The sequence below is a fragment of the Pistacia vera genome, unplaced genomic scaffold, assembly GCF_008641045.1.
Source record: "Pistacia vera cultivar Batoury unplaced genomic scaffold, PisVer_v2 Contig439, whole genome shotgun sequence".
NCBI classification, from domain to species: Eukaryota; Viridiplantae; Streptophyta; class Magnoliopsida; order Sapindales; family Anacardiaceae; genus Pistacia; species Pistacia vera.
Window position 1 is genome coordinate 655,144 of NW_022196267.1, and position 27,686 is coordinate 682,829.

Here is a 27,686-nt window from a genome sequence, read left to right on the forward strand (position 1 = left end):
ACTTGAAATCCTAAGAAAATTTGAGATAAAAGCTTTGGAATTAGTGGCTTTATGGTGGATTTGAGAGATGAAAGAAGAAGTGATATATTTGGGTCTCCAAGGACGAGACTCTCCCTTTTAAACTCTGTCTAAATATTCATTCCATGGACTCTAATGTGATTGGTCAATAAAGTTAGATTATAAAGGTCATTTGGCATAAATTTTTCAGTATAAGGGCGTTTTGGTATTTCTACCACAACATAAAGAATGCCATTGACTCTTTGAAACACTTATCCATTAAGCAATCCCATTAGGTGAATGACTAATTTACCCTGGTGCACTTTATGGACTTAATCATATGGTTTTGTATGAAAAGACATTATACCCTTGGTTACGTTTATGCCATTTAACTTATCAATCAACTTTATAACCATTCTACCCTCATTTTCTTCAATGACATCATCCTACACTTTATAACGGCCAAATCTCGAAAACATGTAAATTGACCATTTACCCTTCCATTACAAAAAAAAGAAAATACTTGAAAGGTAAATTTCATACCTTAGGGCATCGGAATACTAACGTGGGGTTTAAATTTTTGAAATGTAAATAGATTGTTTGATGGTTTCAAAAATTATGATGCAGATGACATGAAGGTCTTTGAGAAGATAAATGTGTAATAAAAAGTATTACTTTAGTTAAAATAATTGTATCATAAATGATTACTCTGGAGTAATATAATCATTTATCAGTAATGCATGGATGAGTATTTGTGAAAAGTATTGAAATGATTATAAGTTAAATAATATATTGGTGGAAGATGACAAAAGTGTTTTATGTAATGATTCCTATGAAATGTGTAATGTGTTGCATGGCCAAAGTTATAATTAAATTACACAATATAATATATATTAAATAATTGTTTCTATATTTGGGTAGATATGTAATATTATTTATGTGATGACATGAAATTAGATTAGAGGGTGATCATTATCATAAATAATAGAAAAAAGAGTTGCTCAATCATATATTAATTGCTTCCTTTATTCAGTCATGCATTAAAATAAAGTATGTATATGAATTGTCAGATGATTCTTTAGATGGTAAATGATTATTGAAAAGGGTTCCTGCAGAAGCAATATAATATTTGGGCAATATTTTGCACAGTAGGCATATCAGATGCTTCCGAAAGATATTATGAGTGATATAAGTACAGAGATGAAATAGTCAAGTCATTGGGGCATTGGTATGGATTAGCGGTTGGTGAAGGTGTTTTGAACGTGACCGAATAACGACAAATTCACTTGGGAAAAGCATGTAGTCAATGATTATCGTTTGTTATATCAGTGCACGATTGTAGTCCTTTGCCTGAGACATTGTAGTCGGATTTGAACGGAGCGTTGTTCATACAGTGTATAAGTACGAGACTAATCATGTTTCGTTAAAAAGCCTATTTGGTCATGAGGTTGTTTATATACGGAAAAAAAACGATGGTAAGAGGGGATCCATTGACTCGAAAATATCGGATCGGAGTACCGTTGACTCCTCCGGATTTGAGTTCCTAGAAGATCGGGATAAATGTCGAGAAAAACAGATCTTAGCCAAAGTCTATTATCAGTATACAAAAAGCAAGTTGTGATGACGGGTTCTAGACATATTGATCGACGATTCGGTAGAAAGACGAGTTTAGGATTTGAGTTCCATGAATCCGTGCTGTAGGATATTCATGGGGGACTTTACCTGCAGGTCAGCGTAATGATTTGAAATGGATCGATGACGTATTTCTCTACGTGGTTTAAGGACTATAGCACTTGCTAAATGTTTACCATAGTCGTTGGCCTCACAGACAGGTTGTTCGGATTCATCCAGAACCGCTCCGGCTAATCCACGGTGGACCTACATGGTCACTCAAGCCTTGAGAAGTTAGAGAATGATGAGAGGATAAATGATATCCGAAGAGGCAACACCTTTCGAGGGTAATAATGACGGGATTTCTATGGTAAAGTTACATAGAAAGTGTTCATGATATTTTAAGGGTTAAAATGGTCAAGCAAAAAATTATATTTAATTATTATATCTTAAAGCATTAAGACTAATGAGTGAACAAAATAACCTTTTAATAGTTTAAAGGGTTAAAAGGGTAATTTAGGGTTGATAATGAAATTAGTTTAGTTTACATGGGCCTTGAATAATATTGATTATTCAAGGATAGCATAATAAATTTATGGGGTCCCTTTTAAAACAAGATTTTATTGGCTGGAAGTGAAAAATAAATAATTACAAAATTGCCCAAGTATATATAAATGCAAAAGGTTGCATTTGTTCAATATTCACTTGTTCACTCAAAAACAAACTAAAAGCTCTCTCTCAAACCCATGTATGTCTGTGTGGAGATGTGGAGCTGATTGTAGGGAAAAGAGCTGCTGTGGAAATTGGAGATGAGAAGGAGAAACAGGGATAAACAAGGCAACAAACAAGGTTTGAAGATGAGGCATAGGCGACTCTGTGCCTTAATGATCGAAAATGACTAATGAATTATAGTATTTGAACCAAGATGGCCTGGGGCAAAATTAAGTTGCTTTCGTATTTCAAAGTATGGATAGTTGGGAGAAGAGTGTCCAGTTCCCCAACGTTCATCAACTTGCCTTAGTTTTTGTGTTAAGAATTTTGTAATGTCAAAATATGAATAAAATCAACCGTTGATGTGTGTCTTTGGAATGATAACAATTTGATCTCTCACTCGTGAATTGTTTTTATTTGTAAAAAATGTGAGATTAGCCGAGCATTCAAGATATTATAATAAAGATGTCATTATATTGAATACTATGTTTTCTCTTCGTATCATCAAAATTTTAAGTTAATCTCTCGTGTCCAACTCAAGTTTATAAGTTAAAGAGCAATTTTCTTTTTTAATTTTTTCTTTTGTTAATTATAATTGATTTGTTTTTTTTTTTTTTTTTTAAGTTATATACATTTATGAAATTGAAATGGTAATTATTGATAGAAAAATAACATTAATCCATTCATCAAACTAATGGATATAACAAAAATTAATATGATCAACTCAATTTATACAATTTAGTTAATGATCAATAATAAATTTATTTCTTTAAAAAAATTGCATTGATATAATAATTAGTTTATTATACGTCCTGTTAAAAAAATAAAACAACTGGGAATCTCTGGTCAGGGGAACGAAAACCTTGTACTGTAGGGTAGTATACATTCCGCATCAAACCAATAATAATAATAATAATAAAAACGCGTTAACAGGAACTGCAACGGTCACCTTTTCAAAAATTCAAAATGAAAACGAAAACCCCTCAATTTAAACACTCACTCTCCAAACCAATTCTTTACACACAATTACAAAAACTAACCAATTTTCACATTTTTTTCCTTCTAACAGTTGAAGAAAGATCTAAATCTCAGTCCTAAAATGCCTGAAAAACAAACCAGAAGCGAGGAAAATCCCAGTCTTAAGTAATAAGAAACGTTGCCATTCTCAAGAACATCTCGTCATCAACAACCACACACCACCACCACCATCACCTCCATCACGGCCGTCGAAAATGAAAGAAAAACTCAGTTCAAGAGATGAAGAGGAGAGGAGGAAATCTTGATGGTTGTGTCGACATCCAGATTGCCACATCATGTGACTCACCTAGTATCAGTAGATTTCACCTCCAGATTCACTTTAAACCCTCTTCACAGAACCTCTCTGTCATCGATTTATTGTCTGGTAATATAAAATCTTGATTATTAGTTGGTGTATCTTCATTTAATTTTCATGCGTTTGTGTTTATTTGGAAGGTTTTTGGTACTTGAGGATGCAGTACACGGGACGTGGGTATCAGAAAGAAAGATTGAATCTTGTGTTCCTGTGGAGCTGAATGAGGGAGATACTATAAAGATGGTGGGTCAACTAGGATCTATGGGCTGCATGGATACCGTTGAGCCAAGCATACGATATGGATAAACCGTTTGTATCACCTGGATGTGCCCGTCGCAGGAGAAAGAAGAGAAAATCAAGTGGAAACGATCAGGTGAGAGTTTACGGCTTACTAGTGAAAAGATGAATGCGCATTTGTTTTTAAATTAAATTGTTCTTGATGTCTTTTTTTGCTTAGATTATGAATCAAAGTAAAATTTTTCTTTGTAACAAAATATGAATGGTACGGGAAGGAAGAAGAAGAAAACATGTTGAGTGGTTAATTTTGGATGAATAAAAGCTAGTTGAAGGTTTTGTTAAGTTTGAGTTTTCATCTGTCTTGGTTGAGAAGTCGAGCCATTTGAGACTGGAAAAAGTGAATTGACAGGTTCATGTGTAGTGGAACCAAAAGAAGAATTGAGAGTTTATGGGTTAACAGTGAAAATGATGAATACCCACTTGTTTTTTCTTTTATAATGCCCTTGACTTTTTCTGTTGGATTATGAATTGACAGTAAACTTTTCTTTTGTAATAAATAACATGTTGGGCGGATAATTTTAAGTGAATAAAAGCTTATTTTGAGGTGGTTTTTAATTGTTCTTCTTGTTTCGGACTGTCACGTTGAGAAATCTGGGCATTTCAGATTGGAAAGAGTGAATTGAGTGGTTCATTGGTAGTGGAACCAAAGAAGAACAAACCTGCCAGGTGCGAAGATATGATTGCATTGTACAATGTTAGATTAAAGCTTTTCGAAATGTTCTGATATCTTCTAGTTTCTGTTTTTACTTGGCATAGGGTTGAATTCTTTTTCAACTGAAATTGTGAACAACTTGAAAAGAAAAGTCATCGGTGGTGGAAAGAAATGAAGAAGGAATTTGTCAGGTGAGAATTTATGGTTGAAGAACTGGAAAGATAAATTTGATTGTTGTCCAAAATTTGTGACTCATATTCTTCTTTCCCTTGTACAGGATGAGATTTCTATTTTAGTTCAGATAACAAGTCATCTCTGGATTGGTTTTTTGGGGGATTGTTTCCTTGTTTTGGATGAGGGATCAGAGTTGCTTCCGGAGACAGAGATTCCATTTTCTGGGATTGTACCATAGACTTGGCTGTCCTGCTGGGGGTAATATGTCAGTGCCTGAAGAGCAGCAAATTGATAAAGATAATAAAATCCCATGTTCATGGTTCTATAACAGAATTATGCCAGAAACTGAAAATTTAGAGAGGTTCCTTAAATTAGAGAAAAATCCAAGGTTTACTCTGGTAAACGGAAAACTAGAGTCCAGCAAGAAGACAATGTGATGAAGAATAATTTAGAGTTTCGGCTGGGTCTCTTATGAAAGAGTCTACGAATTCATCTTCGGTTTTAGGGGGAGTTAGATCAGAGATCAATATGAACAGGTCCACAGAGAAAATGAACCCTGCTGTCCTCGTTATGACAACATGCAAGAGAAGCCTTCGATGGACAAAAACTTGAATTGCTATCGGCTTTAAACTCGGTTGCTCTAATGAAGAAGGCTTTCCAGAAGCTGAATTTTCTGAAGCTGGAAACCACAGCCCAAGGGCAGGCATTGAACAGAAGGAAATACCAAGCTTTTGTTCTTCTGTTTTGAAGAGTTCGTGAACTCGTCTTTGCCTGTGGGAGAAGTACTCACGGAGATTACAGATAACAAAAATAGCCAGACTCCACAATCTCTGTTTTATACAAAAGGAGTTGAAGACCAAGAAAAATCTGAAGTTTCTCCACTAAGATCAGATGAAAGCTTAGCTCACGTAGCATTGGTCAAGAGAGGTAAAGCAGCGAGTGTTCTACAGATTCAAACTGGTAGAGAAGCGGAGGAAAGCCAAAAGAAGTCACAGTAAGGCTGATGTGAACTGCAGATACAGGAGGATATTGAAAACAAACTCATTTCAAAGATACTTTTCGCTGGTTTTGAGAGGGGAGGAAGAAATCTTTACTCCAAACAAGGAGAATTTCTCCCCAGATACTCTTCCACAAAGTCCTTGAAAAGGAAGGGTTAGCTGGAAAAAATTAAGCCTTCCAGGTCATACAGAAAATCCTCCTCAAGGTTACTATTAGCCCCATACCAGCCAGTAGAAGACTTGATTTTTTCTTCAGACAAGAGAACAAACACCAAAAGTTCCCAAGAGCAGAAAAATTAGCAGGACATGCCTCTGGAAATCAAGTGAACTTGGAAGAGGAGAGGACGATAATGAAGAAAAGAGCAGAAAGGGTGCCATTTCAATCCCTTGTGGCAAACTCTTCAGGTCGGAGGGGATCAGAAGCCTCACTTTCTAATGCCACAACAAGAAGCAGTCATTCTGTCAATTTGTCTCAAACCATGAAGGTCACTAATTCCTCGTCCATTGGAGAGAGGAGAAGCTGGGCCATGGTAGTGGATGCCACTACTCTTCTAGACAAGGAGTCGAGGAGATCATTATAGCCATTACAAGGTCTCAAGGGGACTCAGTTCATCATTCCAAGAATGGGTAATATATCAAATTATAAATGGATTCCTCATTTGATATTATATTTTTTGACATTTAATTTTATCAACTTAATTTATTGCCAAGTTATTTACTTTTCTTGAAAAAAAGATTATTGTCTGTTATGCCTAAAAAGTCAGGGCTGACATGAACTCTTGTCAGCAAGAGTCGATCAGAATTCAAGGAGGATTTGTGTCGTCTAGACGTTGCCACGTCGCGCAATGACGGAAGAGGTATGATTCTCGTCAATGCAACAGGTGAATGCTAGGCTTGTGAGTGGCTAGGAATCGTCCACCGGCCCAAGCCCTACGCAATTTAAGGATATCTCTCGCAGACAACCAATGAGAAGCTGGTTAGGAATTGTACCCCACCTACCGGATTGCAGGCACATGATTATTACCTTGAATCCTCCCACTATAAATAGATATAGATGGCTCCTCTCTTATTTACGAGATTGGCTTATCTTAGTCTAAACAGCGCACACACACACACACACACACACACACACACACACACAGAGGTCGCTATCTATTAATACAATTACAGTGGACGTAGGAATCGCTTTTGAGTATCCGCACCACTTTAAAACCGTCTTTTATTTACTCTCTTGCTACATTTCCATATCACGTGTAACTTCTAAGCCCGCTTAGCATTTTGCTAGCATCAACAGTTTGGTGCTACAAGGAGGGCATGATTTAGTATCTGCTCTTCATTAGAAACCTTTGACTAATCGGTCCTACCCATTAGCAAATGGCTCGCGGTTTTGAAACTGAACGAACCGACTTTGACAATGAGGAAATCCCCTAGGTATAGGATGACACTCCTCCCGAAGTGTTGCCAGTCCACCAGAGCATCATGGCGGATATTCCTTTAACCTCACAACTCAACTTAGCCCTGATAAGTTACCTGGAAAGGTTCAAGAATATTCTCCAAACAGTTAGCCAAAGGTTGGACCGTTTGGATCGGGTTGTGCCGCTAGAGTCCAATGAAGCGGTGCCATTGCCAAAGACGCCTACAGGTCACTCAACAATGTGGAAAAGAGCAAAAGCCAGTACCGCGCGCACTGCATTGCATAAAAGTATGGGAAAACAAGTGGCCAGCATCGGACCGAAGGGCTCTAAGGGACCAGCGAACATCAGTTGTGCAACGGGTAGAATACCCGTGGCATTGCGACTCAACGACAACATGAGTTGTCCCACGCCACGTTGCATGGGCACTCCCACAAAAGTGTAAGGCAGAGAGATTCCCAATATTGTCGAAATGATGACCTCGACCGTCATCATGCAGGAAACCCCTGTTGTCCGTGGGTTGGTTCAGACCACCGCAGAGATAAAGAAAACTCCTCGAGCCATGCCTTCACACAGCCCCAGCCAACGTGTGTCAAGGTTCGCTGGAGCTTCTGGCTGAGTTAAAGAAGAGCCCGATTTGCAGTCTTTCCTTAACTGCAACCGTGAGGGTCGAACCCACGTTGCAGAAAGTGATCTACTACCTTAGATTAAGGAACTACAGCGAGCTTTGGATAAGCTCAAGGCTCAGCAGAATGAGCATGGGAAGGTCATGAGGCGTCTCCCTTTTCTCCAACAGTTTTAGTTGCTTCTCTCCCATCGAGGTTCAGAATGCCTAACATGCAGACATTTGATGGGAATTCAGATAGCAGGATCACCTTTACGAGTTCAACGATCTCATGGAATGTTACCAAGTCTCCAACTTGGGGTAAGTCTTCGACTTGGCCAAATGTCATTGCTTAGCAGTAACCCTAACTGCCCATGCCAAGTGCTGGTTTAGGTCACTTCCCGTAGGATCAATTAGCTCATGGCATTAAATGAGCTCATCATTCCTAAGACATTTCCAGGCGAACAAGAAGTTCTCGATGCCGTTGAGCTACTTGAGCAACATACTACAGGAGATGGATGAATCCATCCAGTCTTACATAGACAGATTCCGTAAGGAACTCCACAAAGTGACTCATGCTCCCGAGGAGTCTATTTGGACTCTCATTATCGCGGGGGTTTGCCCATGGACAGATTTGTGGAAGGAACTGCAATTCGAGGATAATGTTTCCCCCACTCACTTCTACAACCTCAGTGAGTAATACCTCCGAATTAAAAATTATGTGGCCTCTTTCAATCACCACGAACCCCCCCCCCCCCCCCCCCCCCCCCAAATCCTGATCCCTTGAGTAGTGCTCCCACCTAAGGGGGAGAATAGTAGAAGGGTTGATCATAGATGGGCTAATGACGATCAACGGAAAGGAAAGAAGCAGTAATTTGAGCCTAAGAAATCTTATGCCCTAATTCCTCGTCACGATCAAGACAAAAATCAACAAACTCCTTGAAATGTCTCAGTGTCGGCCATTCTGGATAAGTCAATGGAGGCTAGCCTCCTAGGAAAGCCAGAGCCCATGAAGAATCCTCCTTAAGCTAGAAATAACAAAAAATATTGCCGCTATCATCAGGATAATGGGCATCATACCGATGAGTGTTGGGCTCTCAAGCAAGCAATCGAAGGCCATATCAAGCAGGGGCATTTCAAAAAGTATGTCGATGGTCTGACTCCCGTTCGGGAACAGGATCAAGAGGAACTAGGGAAGAAGCATCGTGGTCGCAAGGGTCTCTACTGTGTAGGAATCATCTTAGGAGGACCACATCTCTTGGGGAATTCTTGAGGTGCGGAGAGGTATGCTCGGGAAGCCCGTCATGACCTCATGAGTGTAATGAGTACGACGCCTCAACTCGCTAAGGTTCGTAGAGAAGAGGAGATCACCTTCTCTGAGAAAGACGTGGTCCGATTACATCATCCCCATGAGGATGCACTCATCATTGCGCCTGAAATAGGCTGATGCGAAGTCCACAGAATGTTGGTGGACAATGGAAGCGCTGTGAATATCTTGTTTCAGCGAGCTTTTGAGAAAATGCAACTGGACGAGGCAGACCTGAAGCCTGCCTCTATCTCTCTCTATGGTTTTACCGGGGATCATCTGATTCCTAGGGGCACGGTCTCACTCCCAATGAGCAAAGTGACATATTTTTTGGTGGTAGACTGTTCGTCCGCCTTCAGTGGCATCTTGGGACGACCTCAACTAAGAAATTTTGTCACCCCATCTACCATCTAAAAATGAAGCTCCCCACCTCGACGGGGATCGGGGAAGTAAATCAATCTCAACGCAAATCTTGTGACTGCTGCATAAGAGCAGAGATGGCATGCAAGGGAAAAGGAAGGCCAATAGGCATCCCTGAGCAGGCTATGACGATCAGTAGGATCGAGCCACATCTTGACCTAATAGAGGATAACATGAATCCTCTCATCCAAGAGTGCCCCTACAGTGGACCAATTGAGGACTTATCTGAGGTGTCAGTCAATCAAAATGAGTCGGCCCAAGTGTTGAGAATCGAGAGTAATCTCAACCTTTAGCTTGCCAGAAACCTGACAAGCTTCCTCAGAGAGAATGTCGACCATGGACTCATGCTGACATGACCGGGATCGGCCCGAATGTCATATGCTATGCACTAAACATTTATAGTGCGGTCAAGCCGGTTTGTCAGAGAGAAGAACAATGGGCCCTAAACGATATACTGCCTTGAAAACTGAGGTAGATAAGCTCTTTTTAAACAAGTCCATTAGGGAAACGCTTTACCCGAGCTGGGTTACCAATTCGGTCTTGGTAAAGAAACCCAAGGGCAAGTGGCGAACCTGTGTCGACTTCACCAACCTCAACAAAGCATGTCCGAAGGACAACTTTCCCTTGCCAAGGATCAACCAGCTCGTCGACGCCACATCTGGGCACGAGCTATTGAGTTTTATGGACGCCTACTTGGGATATAATCAGACCCCGATATACGCACTGGACGAAGAGCATGCCTCGTTCATTATAGTTCAGGCAATGTATTGTTACAAGGTCATGCCCTTCGGCCTAAAAAATGCTGGGGAAACTTACTAGCAGTTGGTTAACCGTATGTTTACCGAGCAGATCGAAAAGTCGATGGAAGTTGATGTTGATGACATGCTGGTCAAGTCGTATGTTGCTTCAGATCACATAGCGCATCTCGCTGAGATGTTCGATGTACTCTGAAGGTACAGAATGAAGCTCAATCCTCTTAAATGCTCATTCGGAGTATCCTCGGAAAAGTTCCTGGGGTGTATGGTTAACCAGAGAGGGGCATCAAAATCAGCCCTGAGAAGATCCAAGCTCTCCTTGATATGAAAAACCCGACCAACTGAAAACATGTTTAGAGCCTAAATGGGAGAATAGTGACTCTCAATTGCTTTATATCGAGAGCAACAGATCGTTGCTTGCCATTTTTTAATATACTCAAGGCCAAAAAAATGTTTGAGTAGACTCCAAAGTGCGAGCAAACTTTTCAAAGCATAAGAGAACACCTCGAAAAGCCACCTCTCTGTCCAAGCCTTTTCCCAAGGAAATTCTATTCTTATACCTATCCGTCTCTCAGCATGCAGTCAGCGCAACTCTCATTCGAGAAGAGGGCAGAGTTCAATGGCTAGTGTATTACGTGAGCAAACAATTGTTGGACGCAGAGATGCAGTATCCAGAAATGGAGCGATTAGCTTATGCCCTGCTGATCACGTCAAGAAAGTTGCAACCCTATTTCCATGTCCACACAATCCATGTTTTGATCAACTACCAGCTCAGGCAAGTTCTTCAGAAGCCAGAAGCTTCGGGTAAGTTACTCAAATAGGCAATAAAACTGAGTCAGTTCGATCTACATTACAAACCAAAAGTAACCATCAAAGGATAGGTTGTTGCCGATTTCATTTCAGAATTCTCATACCAGTCGAATCAGAAATCTGAGCAGCAAGCCAGCAAAGTCATCCAAGAAATCGTTCAGACCTTATCGACTTAGAGCCTCTATGTCGATGGTTCCTTGAACAGGAAAAGAGTCAGGGCAGGTCTTCTCCTGCTCAACCCCAAGGGGACTCGCATCCATGGAATTCTTTGATTTGGGTTCCAAGCTACAAACAATAGGTTCCAAGCTACAAACAACGAGGCCAAATATGAAACCCTGCTCACTGGTCTGCGACTAGCGAGAGAAATGGGATCAAGCGCGATCAGTATTCATAGCGATTCCCAGTTGGTTGTTAATCAGATCTTGGGAGAATATCAATCCAAGGAAGAGAACATGATCAGCTATCTGAAGAAAGCTAAGGCCACACTCGAGTCTTTCAAGCACTTCACGATCAAGCAAATTCCGAGGGACAATAACTCTGTCGCGGATGCCTTGGCAAGAATAGTCTTATCGCAAGATTCAGATGTATCAGAAAGTATTCCAGTTTGGTACATAGAGATTCCTAGTATCAGCTCACCTGAGCAGACCGTAGATACAACAGAGTCAATTACTTGGGTGACTCCAATAATTCAGAATCTCCAAGATGGGACTCTACCCTGTGGCAAGACTAAGGCAAAAATCTTGTGCACCAGAGCTACTCGTTATACACTCGTCGAAGATCAGCTGTTCAAGCGAGGGTTTAGCACCCCTCTCCTCTGATTTGCAACCAACGAAGAAGCAGAGTATATTCTAAGGGAGATACATGATGGGATCTACAGTAATCACACTGCTGCACGATCCCTCGCCAAAAAAATTGTTTGCCAAGGGTACTATTGTGTAATGACTTCTTTCTAATGGTATATTTTAGAACATATACAATAAAAATATACATAATTAGCATATGAAAATAGTTAGGCCCAATTTTTTTTTTTCTTTACTTACAAAATATAATTCTTTACATATATCAAAATAAGAAGTACAAAAATTTAGCAGCGGTGGAGAGTAATGCCAATCCTCTCTGCTTGTCAACGTCTTTCTGACCGCTGCTCACCTATGTCCTGCAAAAACATGGAAAAACAACGGGGTGAGCATAAAAATGCTCAGTAAGTAAATCCCTTAACTCTTCTCCTTCTTTGGTTCTTTCTTTACTTAATTCTCTTCTTCTTTCTTTCTTGCATTCTTAGCTCTTTCTCTTTTCTTTCTCTGTTTCTAATTCTTACTGTTCTTTCTTTCTTCCTAAGTCTCGCTATTCTTTCCTTCTCTCTGTTCTTTATTTCTTTCTATTCTTTCTATTCTTTCTAACCATGGTGGAATACATGGTAATATGCATGAATGAAATGCATGTGCAATAATGCATTTGCATTTCTTTCTTTTTTCTATTTTCTTTTCTTTTCTTTCTTTCTTGTCTTGCTTGCCCAAGCTTCTCTTTTCTTTCTTGTTTTTCTTTTCTTTTCTTTTCTTTGCTTGTTCAAGCCTCCTCATTCTTTCTTTTTCTTATTCTTTCTAATTCTTTTTTTTTTTTCTTATTCTTATTCTTGCTCATTCTTTCTTTTCTTATTCTTATTCTTTCTTTTCTTATTCTTACTCTTTCTTTTCTTATTTTCTGTCGATCGGACTCGGTTGATGCATAGATTTGGAACCTTGGCTGTGTGAGTGAGTACAATCCTCATCTACATGCACTCTTGCGGACCGTACAAATTCTTCTTTCTTCTTAGGCCACTCAATTAAGGTGGCGTGCATGTAGGAAATTCTTCTTGGTACAACCCTCATCCACATACATTCTTACAGGTAGTACAATCTTCTTCTTCTTATGCCACTCAATTAAGGTGGCGTGTATATGGGAATTTCTTCTTAACGCTCATTGTTCCCCATCACACAAACCTATTCCTTTCTCTTCTTTAACACTTTTTTTTCTTTCTTTAATTCTTTAATGCTTATTCTTTTTTTCTCTTTACTCTTAAAGTGTTTTATTCTAAAAATTCTTCATTCTTTCTTACATTATTACACATATACAAATATAAGCATATGGATGGCTCATGCTTAAAATTCTTACTTAAATGCACTCATGAAATGCAAATATGCAATGTTGCATAAAATTAAGGTTTCTACTCATGCTCATGCTTCTCTTAGGCATTTCATCAAACAATAAATGTGCATATACAAACCCTAATTTAATTATCATTCTATTTGTTTCTTAAACCATCCAAATTGAGAGAAAAACTCTCTTATATCATCACCATACCTACACAGCAAAAACACTCCCAAAAGTTTTCTCCAATTCTTCCAATTTCAACCCATCATCATACCATCACATACACTTCTCATACTCAAATATACCCAACGACAAACATAAATAATCATCAATCTCATCTCAATTTCTCAATAATCATAACATATGCATGCTTAAAAGAAATCTCTACTCACTTGATTTCTTAAACTTTAATTTAAGATGGATTTTGAGTGGAATTTACTTACCTTATACTTGGGTAGTCTCTACTAAGCTCTCTACTCTTGTTGGATTCAAACCTTCTCTTAACCCTAAGCATAAACTTCATAAGAACTTAACTTTTACACAAATAAATCATAGATAAAGAGTAAGAATTCTTACCTCTTGTTGCCTAGGATCAAAACCTTATTAAAATCCACTCAAAAGCCCTCAAAATTCTTGGAGAATTGAGTGAAAAATTGAGAGAAAATGGAGAAGGAGAGTGGCGGTGGAAAGAGAGAAATAAGGGTTTCAAACCCTTAACATTTTATTGTTAGAGCAGATGCCCTAGAGCCAATCAATTATTGTAGAATTGACTCTTTGTAATAATGTTCATTAATCAATAAAAATGCATTTTATTCTATATCGCGTAAATCATTATTATTGCAATATGTATTGATATATGTCCTTAGAATGGTAAAACCGTGACGAAGGTATCAAGTGTTTCAAATCTTGATAGTGAGGACCCTATGAGCACATATTGTGGCCATTCTAGAAACGTCTGTAGCCCTAGTATTATTCTGAAATAAGAGCACAGATAATACGGTAAGGTTATCATAGTGTTGAATGACCCTGTCGAAAGGCAGTGACTGATCTCACTTGTCAAGGTTGTTTGGTGACAACCTGGTGCAACACATGGGTGCTTGCTGTAGGCGGATATACCGCAACAAGTTCACTGGACTGACCCACCAGAGGATTCCATATGGATGGTAACCCCAGTGTCTATGGAACAAATCCTCTAACGAATGGTGGTGCATGTGATCCTTAGACTTGAGATCATCGAAGCGTCTTGTGCACTAATTGGTGTAGTTTGACACTAGCCTAACGCAGTTCTTTTCAGAGCTGTCAATACGGTGGTGATTGGCTGCATCAAGGAGTGTATCAAGACTATGGTGGATTGACAGAGGATTCATCACTCCCGAGTATGGGAGAAAGCTATCTCACGGCGCAATTCAGTAGATGGCAATGACATAAAACTGTGGCCACAGTGGGATTGAGTTGTTGCTCTATCCGGTTTATAATATGGGTCATTGGTCCAGAAACTGAATAAATAATATTGAGAGTAACCGAAGGTTGACACTTTTTCTATGCCTTCGTCTCGTCGAGGATAACGTATGATGAAAGGATCGAATTGCACGGTAACTATATCGTTGACAGGTAGCTACTTTGCTGAATCCGAATCTATGGGTGGCCATGATGCCTTGCTAGGGGTCAATCTTGGTCTGTGTATTAGTAAGATGATAATTGTGTTAATCACGATACATACACTGCCGATATGATGAGGAGCTATGGGTCATACACTAGAAGATAATTTAAGATCTAAGAGAAGAAGGGCGTTTTCGTCTTTTAAGGCGAAAGGTGATTTTGGTATTTCACCGTGCAATTAAATTTGCTGAGGTCGTAGCCTTTATTTAATTTGTTAGAAAAAATTAAATAAGTGAAACTACGTTTAAATGTGTGTTCGCAATATTTAAATATATATCATATTTGTTAATATTAATATATAATTGATTTTAATTGAGATAATGATGGAAAATAAATAAATCAAATTGGAAGTGTTTGGCAACATGGGGCGTTTGGGTTGAGACCAAGCCTATTCCGTATGGGATTAGGGCAAATTGTTTTTACTATAAAAGAAAAGTATGTGATTTTTCATTAAGTTTTTTTCTTAAAAAAACAAAACACGTACCCCTGTTTACACTCCCACGACAGAATCCAATTTTTGCCCAAAATCAATTCATTTGATTTGTCTTCTTGATTCTTAAGGCTAAGGAGGATCTAGCAATACCTCCTTAGTCTTTTGGATTGTCTTCGTGTGGACTACGCAGGTTCGATCCTACACTTAGATCGGTAGCAAAACATTTGTCGACAAATTTGGAGACTCCCCAACGTGCGTTTGTTTCTCTTAACTCATGTTTAATATTTCTGCAGATTCTTATTATGATAAAATTGTAAAATTATACCCTTGATCTTGGCTCATGTAAACGATCCCTGAGTTATATTATTTTTGTTTCCGCTGCGTATATGGGACCGTTTACTAACATTTATTTTATAAACACACTTTCCCATTTTGCCCTTACACTTTCTTGAAAATTCCATCTTTGTCCCTTAGTCAATTACCATAATGCCCTCATTTTTATTGTATTCTCTATGAAATTCTATCTCTTTTCACTCTCCATAATTTCATCTAATTGTGAGTGAAAAGACTATTTCACTCCATGTTGGGCGTTACAATTCTCCCCCCTTAAAAGAATTTTGTCCTCGAAATTCAAACGAACAACTCCGGGTAACGGCTCTGCATGTCTTGCTCTGTCTCCCATGTAGCTTCTTCAATCTTATGATTTCTCCAGAGGACTTTTACTAAAGGGATACTCTTGTTCTGGAGCTTTTTAATTTTTCTATCCAAAATTTGCACTGGATGCTCCTCATACATAAGATTTTCTTCCAAGTCCACGTCCTCCATGCTCAGAATATGGGAGGGATCACTTATGTACTTTCAAAGCATCGAGACATGAAATACCTTGTGAACTTTGTCCATACTAGGTGGTAGTGCTAATCTGTAGGCCACCTTTCCTACTCGCTGTAACACCTCAAATGGACCAATGAATCTCGGTGCTAACTTTCCTTTATTACCGAACCGCATCACCCGTTTGCAGGGGGAAACTTTCAAAAAAACTTTGTCACCCACTTTAAAATCAACTTCTTTTCTTTTCAGATCAGCATAGCGTTTTTACCTATCTTGGGCTTGTTTTATTCTGCTTCTGATCAGCTTTACATCTTCTATCATTTTCTGAGTCATTTTTGGCCTAAGAGCTATATTCAACTCATCTCTCTCGCCCATCTCATCCCAATGCAGTGGACATCTACACCGTTTACAATACAAAGCCTCATAAGGAGCCATCTTAAATGTAGACTGGTAGCTATTATTATAAGCAAACTCCACCAAGGGTAACATCTCATGCCAGGATACTTTATAATCCATACAGCATGCTCTTAACATATACTCCAGCACTTGATTTGTTCTCTCTGTCTAGCCATCTGTTTGAGGATGATAGGCAGTACTAAAAGCTAACCTGGTACTCAAGTTCCTCTGTAAACTCATCCAGAAAGCTGAGATAAATTTGGAATCTCTGTCTGATACTATTGTCTTGGGTACACCATGAAGTCTCACTATCTCTTTAATATACATCTGGGCCAATTGATCCGAAGTGGTATTCTCCTTTACTGGAAGAAAATGGGCTGATTTAGTCAATCTGTCAACAATCACCATATAGCATTGTATCCTTTTTGCACTCTAGGGAGACCTGTAATAAAATCCATCGAGATACTCTCCCATTTCCATTCAGGAATACTAAGTGGCTGAAGCAACCCTGATGGCCTTTGGTGTTCTGCTTTCACTTGCTGACAAACCAGACATTTAGCTACAAACTCTGCAATACCTTTCTTCATACCTGGCCACCAATAGCCTTTCTTGAAATCTTGATACATCTTGGTTGCTCCAGGATGAGCAGTGTACGGTTTGTCATAAGCCTCTATAAGAATCCTCTTTCTCAACTCATCATCTTGAGGAATACATAACCGACTCCTAAAATGGAGGACATTATCCAACAACTAAAACTCTCATGTCTTGCCGTCATGCACCTGTTGAACTATTTTCTGACACCACTCATCGGTTAGTTGCTTTTCTTTAATTTCTTCCAGTGAGGTAAACTGAACTTCTAACCTGGCAATCCTTCCTGGTATGACCTCAATCTGCTCTTTACACAACTCTTTTATTAACTCTCTCTGTCTTATGAGTTGGGACAAATAAGCTTTTATGCTCAAAGCATCGGCTACTACATTAGCTTTCCCCGACTGATACTTAATCTCACACTCATAATCTTTAACCAGCTCTAACCATCTTCTCTGTCTCATATTCAACTCCTTTTGAGTAAAGAAATACTTTAAACTCTTATGGTCAGTGTAGATATTACTCTTGGCAACATAAAGGTAATGCCTCCAAATCTTCAAGGCAAAGACTACTGTTGCCAATTCTAAATCATGTGTAGGGTATCTTGTTTCGTACTCTTTCAATTGACGAGAAGCATAAGCTATAACCCTAAGTCCCTGCAGTGAGGCATCTGTATAAATGTCATAATCTACACCTTACTATGGTAACACTAACACTAGAGCTGTCGTTAATCTTTTTTTCAACTCTTGAAAACTCTCTTCACAGGCAACTGACCATATAAAAGGAACTCTCTATTTGGTAAGAGCTGTCAATGGATTAGCCAGTTGGGCAAATCCTGCCACGAATCGACGGTAGTAACCTGTTAGTCCCAAGAAACTCCTCACTTCTTTTACTGTCTTCGGCCTTTGTCATTCTGGGATTGCCTTTACTTTACTAGGATCCACTAAAATTCCCTCGTGAGAAACAGTATGGCCCAGAAATATCACCTGATCAAGCCAGAACTCACATTTAGAAAACTTGGCATACAACTTCTTTTCTCTCAATCGCTGCAACACAAATCTTAAATGTTCCTCATGCTCTTCTCTTGACTTCGAATAAACCAGGATGTCATCAATAAATACCACTATAAACTGATCTAGACAATCATGGAATACCCGGTTCATTAAATCCATAAAGACTGCTGGGGCATTAGTTAACCCAAAAGGCATCACCACAAATTCGTAATGCCCACATCTTGTCCAGAAGGCAGTCTTAGCTACATCTTGTTCGACCACTTTTACCTGATGATAACCTGACCTCAAATCAATCTTGGAAAATACTGTTGCACCCTTTAACTGATCAAAAAGATCATCTATCCGAGGTAATGGGTATTTATTCTTCACTGTCACTTTATTGAACTCTCTGTATCAATACACATCTGTAATGACCCATCTTTCTTCTTTACAAATAAGATTGGAGCTCCCCAGGGAGAATGACTTGGTCGGATAAAACCTTTATCTAGGAGCTCTTGGAGTTGCTTCTTCAATTCCTGAAGTTCAGCTAGGGCGATTCGATAAGGGGCTTTAGAAATCGGCGTTGTCCTTGGTGCCAGTTCAATCCTAAACTCAACTTCTCTTTCCGGAGGCAAACCCGGTAAGTCTTCCGAAAATACATTTGGAAATTCCCAGACTACTGGCACACTCTGCAATTCTAGTTGTGGGACATCTCTACTTTGCACCACATGGGCTACATACCTAGAACACCCTTTTCTTAGCATCTTTCTAGCCTTCATGCTACTAATCAACATACTCAACTGATGGCCCTCTCCGAAACTAAACTTATCTCCACTATCGAGATTAAATCTGGCTTTCTTCTTCCGGCAGTCAATTTCTACTCCATACCTCCCTAGGAAATCCATACCCAAAATCACATCAAAGTCAGACATATCAAACACTGTTAAATCAACGGCTAACTCCTGACCATGGATCACCACGGACTCTCCTGACAGCATCTCATGGGCCACATCACTAACTCCATCAAGTAACTCTATCTTAATGGGTCGACTCACTCTAGTAGGTTTCAAACCTAATCTTTCTATCATCCCATAAGATATAAATGAATGAGTGGCTCCAGAATCAATTAAAGTATAAAAAGGAACTGCATGAAATAATAACTGACCAGTAACAGCTGACAGACTGACCTCTGCTTCACCTTGTGCTACGGTAAACACCCTGACATTAGTGCCTCTGGAATTCTGTGCTGCAGATGGAAGAGGAGCTTTACAATCTTTCATCAGATGCCCTGGCTGTCGTTATCGATAACACACATTACGGCCCAACTCTCTTAGACACTCTCCTGGATGAGTCTTCCCACATTTAGGACATGGGGGAAACTCCACTATTCTCGGCTGTTTATTATGCCAATCTTTCCTGTTCTTCTTTGGATGAAACTTCTTCTTATTCTTCACTTCTCTATTTCTTGTATTTTCAAATCTTTCTCTCTGCGGAGCGGGAGATGGTTCACTTGGTCCCGCTAGGGTGAGCTTGTTTACAAAAATTTCTACCCTTAAGGCTCGCTCTAAAGCTGCATTATAGGTTTGAAGGGGCTCAGCTCCTGTCATGACATCTCGGGCTATCTCTAGCTTCAACCCATGGACAAACTTATCTATTCTCAATTCTGGGGTACTGATTATTCCGGGTGCAAACCTGACAAGGGAATTAAACCTCACCGAATACTCTTTCACTGTACTCAACCCTTACTTCAAATTAATAAACTCTTGTATCTTCTCATGTACCCGATTCACTGTTCTGTACTCAGCATCAAACAATCAACTCTCCTCAAGTCATCACAGAAACATCATGAGTGTCTTCCATCAATTCCCACCAAATTCGGGCATCACCTCGAAATAAGAAACTGGCATACCGAATCTTCTCCTTGTCTGTCATAGGAAAGAATGTCGTCGTAAGCTCAACGGACCTAAACCATTCTTCTGCCACTAAAGGGTCCGTTGTACCTTCAAATTCTAACGGCTGGTGTTGACTTGGAAGACCATAAATCGGTTCAATCTGATTCTGTACTGTCGAGGGTACCGACTTTTCTCTTTCTTCTCTAGTAGGCGGTATTTGAACATGGGTTTCAATTCTTTCTGGTTCAACTCTCCCTTGTCTTTCTCCTAAGACCTACTGTACAATCCCTCGAATTCTAGCTTCATCAAGGGTAAGGGGAGTAGGTTCTGGTGGATTAGAAGGTTCCCCTGTACTCATTGTTTTCTTACTACTTGCTCGGGTTCTACATCTCATCTACAAAACAACCACATTTAATCAACTCATGCAACACTTTAAGTAAGGAGAGAATTTAACTTACAACGGTCAGCTACAGAACGTCGCAGTGGTGAGAATGGCACACTGTCAAATCCTAAAATCTTTGCTCTGATACCAAAATGTAATGACTTCTTTCTAATAGTATATTTTAGAATATATACAATAAAAATATACATAATTAGCATATGAAAATAGTTGGGCCCAATTTTTTTTTCTTTACTTACAAAATATAATTCTTTACATATATCAAAATAACAAGTACAAAAACTTAGCAGCGGTGGATAGTAATGCCAATCCTCTCCGTTTGTCGATGTCTTTTCGACCGCTGCTCACCTATATCTTGCAAAACATGGAAAAACAACAAGGTGAGCATAAAAATGCTCAGTAAGTAAATCCCTTAACTCTTCTCCTTCTTTGGTTCTTTCCTTACTTAATTATTTTCTTCTTTCTTTCTTGCATTCTTAGCTCTTTCTTTTTTCTTTCTCTGTTTCTAATTCTTACTGTTCTTTCTTTCTTCCTAAGTCTCGCTGTTCTTTCCTTCTCTCTGTTCTTTATTTCTTTCTATTCTTTCTATTCTTCCTTTTCTTTCTATTCTTTTTAAACATGGTGGAATACATGGTAATATGCATGAATGAAATGCATGTGCAATAATGCATAAAAATGCATTTTCTTTCTTTTTTTTTTTTTTCTATTTTCTTTTCTTTCTATTCTTTTCTTTCTTTCTTGTCTTGCTTGCCCGAGCTTCTCTTTTCTTTCTTGTTTTTCTTTTCTTTGCTTTTTCAAGCCTTCTCATTCTTTCTTTTTCTCATTCTTTCTTTTCTTATTCTTATTCTTTCTTTTCTTATTCTTTCTTTTCTTATTCTTTGTCGATTGGACTCGGTTGATGCATGGATTTGGAGCCTTGGCCATGTGAGTGAGTACATGATAATCCGAGGATTATGCTAGTTTATTTAAGCTTTTAGGTCAGATTTTAAATACTTCTTAGTTTATTTTTGCCTGAATTGCTACTTAATTCCTTACATTTCTTGTTTCAGGTTAAAATGGGCATTTTGAGCGAATAAAGACAGATTTGGAGTTTCTAGACTCAAAAGCAAGCGAAGGGCAATTTTGTAATTTCAGAATTCTTCAGGAAGCTTCGCCGCGGCCAAATGAGCCAGTCATGCACTAGATTCAGCTCCTTTGTCACCGCGGTGAGATTCCTTCTTCGCCGCGACGAAGTCTACATTCTCCAGTTTTTGTAAAACGCACAGTTTCGATTTTAGGGTAAGTTTTAGGATTTTGGGGGAGATATAAAAGAAATACTTACTCTTTTTGTTTAAGGGCTTTGTGGAGAGATAGACAGCAGTTTTTACATTTTCTTAGATTTATTTTTGAGTGATTTTGGATTAAACAAAGTGTGAAGATTCGAGGTGAAACCAATGGATTCATCAATTGGGGAGATTCTTTTTCTTTTCTCTTATGTCCATGATGTTGAACTTGGAATTTTTCGTTTCTTTTAATTGTATTATTGATTTAGACATGAACTAACCTAAGTTAGGGTTTTGATTGTAGTTCGAAATTTCATGGGTTAACTGATTGAATGATTTTATTTTCATATGAACGTGATTGATTGTGTGATTACTCTGAATTGACTGTTTATATGTGATGAACATGATGAGATTGAGAAGTGAATCATGTTAGGCTTCTTGGGTATTCACCGTTGTAGTATTGGATGCTAGAGATAGATTCAAGAACCAATGAAATCAATCTAGGATTCTTGTGCTTATTGAGCTCAGTTTTATTAACTTTCAATTTGTTAGGTATGGAAGGTTAATAAGGAAGAGTAGGAAAACATAGCCTGAGAAGGTATGTTGGACATTTTAGAGAGTCAATTTACAATCAATGCATGTAAATATGAATTTAGTTTAATTCTTAGGTTTAACCCATAGAGTCCGAATGAAGTCAAAACCCTACCCGTTTGTTTGAATTGATTTTATCCCCTTTTAAATCTTTCTTTCATAGTTTACTTTTATTTTAGTAAATTTTGTTTCAGTTATAGTTTAAATTGCTCCTTTTAATCTAAAAGAATTCGATTGCTTCAACTTGAAAACGGTAGAAAACTTAGTGCTTAGCGACAATCCTCGCGGGAACGATACTCACTCATCATTCTATTACTTGTGTGACTAGTATACTTGCTACAAATTGCATGTTGTAGGAAACACGCATCAGTACAGTCCTCATCTACATGCACTCTTGCGGACCGTACAAATTCTTCTTTCTTCTTAGGTCACTCAATTAAGGTGGCGTGCATGTAGGAAATTCTTCTTGGTACAACCCTCATCCACATACACTCTTACGGGTAGTATAATCTTCTTCTTCTTATGCCACTTAATTAAGGTGGCGTGTATGTGAGAATTTCTTCTTAATGCTCACGGTTCCCCATCACACCAACCTGTTCTTTTCTCTTCTTTAACACTTTTTTTTCTTTCTTTAATTCTTTAATGCTTATTCTTTCTTTCTCTTTACTCTTAAAGTGTTTTATTCTAAAAATTCTTCATTCTTTCTTACATTATTACACATATACAAATATAAGCATATGGATGACTTATGCTTAAACTTCTTACTTAAATGCACTCATGAAATGCAAATATGCAATGTTGCATAAAATTAAGGTTTCTACTCATACTCATACTTCTCTTAGGCATTTCATCAAACAATAAATGTGCATATACAAACCCTAATTTAATTATCATTCTATTTGTTTCTTAAACCATCCAAATTGAGGGAAAAACTCTCTTGTATCATCACCATACCTACACAGCAAAAACACTCCCAAAAGTTTTCTCCAATTCTTCCAATTTCAACCCATCATCATACCATCACATACACTTCTCATACTCAAATATACGCAACAACAAACATAAATAATCATCAATCTCATCTCAATTTCTCAATAATCATAACATATACATGCTTAAAAGAAATCTCTACTCACTTGATTTCTTAAACTTTAATTTAAGTTGGATTTTGAGTGGAATTTACTTACCTTATACTTGGGTAGTCTCTACTAAGCTCTATACCCTTGTTGGATTCAATCCTTCTCTTAACCCTAAGCATAAACTTCATAAGAACTCAACTTTTACACAAATAAATCATAGATAAAGAGCAAGAATTCTTACCTCTTGTTGCCTAGGATCAAAACCCTATTAAAATCCACTCAAAAGCCCTCAAAATCCTTGGAGAATTGAGTGAAAAATTGAGAGAAAATGGAGAAGGAGAGTGGCGGTGGAAAGAGAGAAATAAGGGGTTCAAATCCTTATCATTTTATTTTATAAACACACTTTCCCATTTTGCCCTTAAACTTTCTCAGAAATTCCAACTTTGTCCCTTAGTCAATTACCGTAATGCCCTCATTTTTATTGTATTCTCTATGAAATTCTATCTATTTTCACTCCCCACAATTTCAACTAATTGTGAGTGAAAAGACTATTTCACTTCATGTTGGGCGTTACATATTAGCCTCTACTTCAGGAAGACATTGTCAATTTTGTGAAAAAGTGTGATAAGTGTCAGTGGTTTGCGAACATTCAGCGAGCTCCTTCCTACCTGCTGATTTGGGAATATTTTGTGAAGGCCAAGCTTGACACTGCCAAGGGTTATTGGTTCGATGACCTCCCAGAAGTTCTATGGGCATACAAAACAACTTCGAGAACCTCTACTTCAGAAACGACTTTCTCGCTAGCATATGGCTGCGAGGCTATGATCCTAGTGGAAGTAAGAACTGGTTTGTTTCGGAGAGACCTATTCAATGAAACAGACAATGAGACACTTCTATGTGTAAGTTCGGACCTAGATTAAGAACACTGTGACAAGGCTCGGTTAAGGATAGCATCTTACCAGTAGCATGCGAAAAGGTTCTTCGACTCTAAGGTCAAGAGAAGAGACTTTTAGGTCAGCGACCTGGTTCTGAAAGAAGTCCTTGTCGGTACAAGGGAACCGAGTACGGGGGTATTAGGACCTAACTAGGAAGGTCCATACCACATCGCCAAGGTAATATGACTAGGAACATATCACCTCAAGAGGCTTAATGGTTCTGAAGTACCGCGAGCATGGAATGCTGAGCATCTTCGCTCCTATTACCAGTAATTTCGAACTTGCTCTTAATTTTCTATTTCTTTTACTTATAAAGTTTTCCTTGTAACCTTTATAAATAAGATCGTTCTTCTTTGTCTTGAACAAATATGTCTTCTATGATCTTGTTCGTTATGATGTTTTACAAGTTTCCTGTTCAGATATGTAACATTAGTCTTGTGAAGTGCTCGAATTATAGAAATGCTATCACAAATGGCTAAAAATACTTATTTTATATATGTAATTTGAGTAAGTACAGTGGACAGCCAAAAAAGACAAGTAAGAAAGAGTCAAAAGAAAAGCTTCACTGGTCTCCACCTCCAGGCTCTACGGGCATGACCTCTGTATCCCCCGATTAGTTGCCGACCATCCCATCAGTTATTGGGTCCTCGAGGACGTATTCCTCTGGCTGGTCATCCTTTGGAGGAGGCTCTTGTCCCTTTTCCTCCTCAGCCTTATCATCAGCTTGGGCCATGGAAGCAAGAATATCCTAATATTCAATCACGAGGTCGGAGAGGTCCATCCCCAGATTCCTTAGTCGCAAGCTGTAGAAGGCCTGAATTGCCCAGTTAATAGCCTTTCTCTCGAGTTCAAGGTTTTGCCGCTTCATCTGATTAGTTAATGAAGTGACCCACCTTTGGGAAAGCTCGAGGTCTATTTCCAGTGCTCTCTTCTGCTTCTCAGAATTTTCCCACAGTCGAGCTCTCTCTTCTTCAACCTTCATTGCTCGCTCAAAGTTTACCTTTAGCTCATACTCTTTCTCGCCACACTCTTTAGTGAGTCTGACAACTGTCCTTTGCAGCTCTTTGTTCTCCTCACCTGTCTTCTCGAGCTCAGCCTTCTGAAATTCCACCGTGCGAAGGGTAAAGTTTCTCTATCAAGTACTGATTCGCCTAGACCTGATACGCTTTTGAATCTGTATCTAGAGCTATAATGTCCTGTTTCAGCTTGGCATTCTCTTCCCTCAGCTCGTGGAGCCCCCTAGCAAAGTCTAGATTGGTCTTCTATTGGGCCATATGCAAGGCGAGCAGAGACTGCATGAGAAAAGAAACAAGAGTTAACCTCCATTTTCCTAAAAACCATAAAAGGGTAAGAAAATCAATTGATATTGAGAAGTCCTCGACAAAAACGAGTTGCTTTATTTGGCTTTGCAGCTGAAGCGTTGTAGCCATCAGGTCTGTAGGTCGGGAAGCCATGAACTCCTCAAAGACTGTATCCAGTTGGCACTCCAGCAGGTTATATACACCATCAACTGCAGATGTTCTGGGAGTTGCCCCATGGAGTCTAGCACAGGCGTGTCTGTCCTCGGAGGAACTGGCATCTCGTCAACCCGCTGTTTGCCTGCTCTCCTTCGGGCAACTGCAGCTTCCCCCTATCCTCTGTGCGAGCTCTCGAGGATCACCGAAATGCTAAACACGTGCTTAAGGGGCACCCTCGAGTGGAATGCTTGGTAAGGCTGCATCCCTAAGCGCTCTAGCTCAGACTACGATTCTTTAGCCTGTAGCTGCTTCCTTTTCTTAGTTTTTTAGCCCATGGTTTTCTACTTAAGGGCATGAGTAGTAGCGGGTCGAGAAGCTTCCCCATGTTGCTTTGATGGTGTTCACGCACCAGTCTATATCCCTCTTGCGGGGACATCACTAGGGATTGTCTTGGTTGGCTCAGTTGGGGCGACTTGGGGAAATACGAACCCCCTGGTCCTCGTCGTTGGCCTTGGAACTTTGGGTGGCATGGTTGCTGCATGAAAGTATGTTAGCAAAAAGATCACTAAAGGCAAAAGAAAGAGGTTCTAAGTGTGAGGATACTTACGGATTAAGGGTTCCAAAGATGTTTTCGGATTGAAAAAACTGTATTTTCTCAAGTTGGAAATAGCCACGAGCAGTCTCGCATCGCGACTTTGCTCGAGTAGATTACCGAATGCCACAATTCGGCTGAAATCAGTCAGAGTCGTCAATCTGGTTGTCTTAATTCCTGCAAAGAGACGGAAAAGTTCATTAGAAACAAAAACTAAAGGAAAAGGAACAGTTTGCAAATTGAAAGAAAGAAAAACCTACTTGGCTCCCTAAACTGGCAGACGCCATTATACGCAAAAAAGAAAAATTTGGTTTCATAAGCCCCGACGTTACTGGGGTAACCAAATATTCCTCCCTTGATCATAGATCGCTTCGATAGGTAAAAAAAATCTTTATCCTTGCTCTTCTTCAGATAGTAAGAGCATGCAAGCTCCAACGCTGTCAGCTTGCCAAGGCCATTTTCGCTACATGCGATATACATAGCGATAGCTATCATATACGCATTGGGAGTCAGTAGCAATGGCGCGACCTAGAAGTGGTCAAGGATCGACCTAATGAAGGGGTGAAAAGGTATCAACGCCCCACATTTAAAGATGCCTCCGAGATAGCGACCATTCCTTCTGGGGGATTCCCAGCTATATATGTCCTGTGCTGGTAGACATCCACGCTAAGTGCATGCTGGTCCACTACCTTCTGTATCTCATCCCGGGTGGCCACTGAGAAGGTCTCTTGCATGGGACCCATTGAGGCGTCCGACGCCTGTGAGCTCGTCCCCTCGGTTGCTCTGGTCGCTGAGGCATCCGTAGATCCTAAAGTCTGAAAAAGAGGCAACATGTAGAGATAACTGAGCCTCCGTATAGTGTTTTGTACGATGACATGAAAGAGTAAAAGAAACCCTAATGTGCCTTCCTGAAACCCTAGAAAATCCCTAAAAACCCTTGGGAATGAACCCCCAAGGATTTGTGCCCTAAGTTCTCACTCTTTATGAAAGAAAAAGCCCTCTTCTCACCATTGTCCAAAAATACGCACCGTAAAAGCTTACCAGACAGTTCATACCCACCATTATTGCAAAAGTCAAGCAAATCAGCAAAATAATAAAAGAAAACGAAGGAGAAATCCTTCTTATCTCTTGGCTGCGGGGAATGAACTTCCTGTTGTAACGGAGAGTGTGCATCAACTGGAAGAAAGGCGGACTGACTTCATGAGAGTTTTACTTTTTCTTTGAAAATATGAGTTATGTGACAACTTGAAGCGAGCCTGGGGTTTTATAGGGGGGAAACGATGATTGGCTTCCCTAGGCAAGCGACGCTTGGGCGGTATACGTTTCTCACCATTGATTGTGACCATGTGTCGTTAATCCGCGAGAAGAAGTA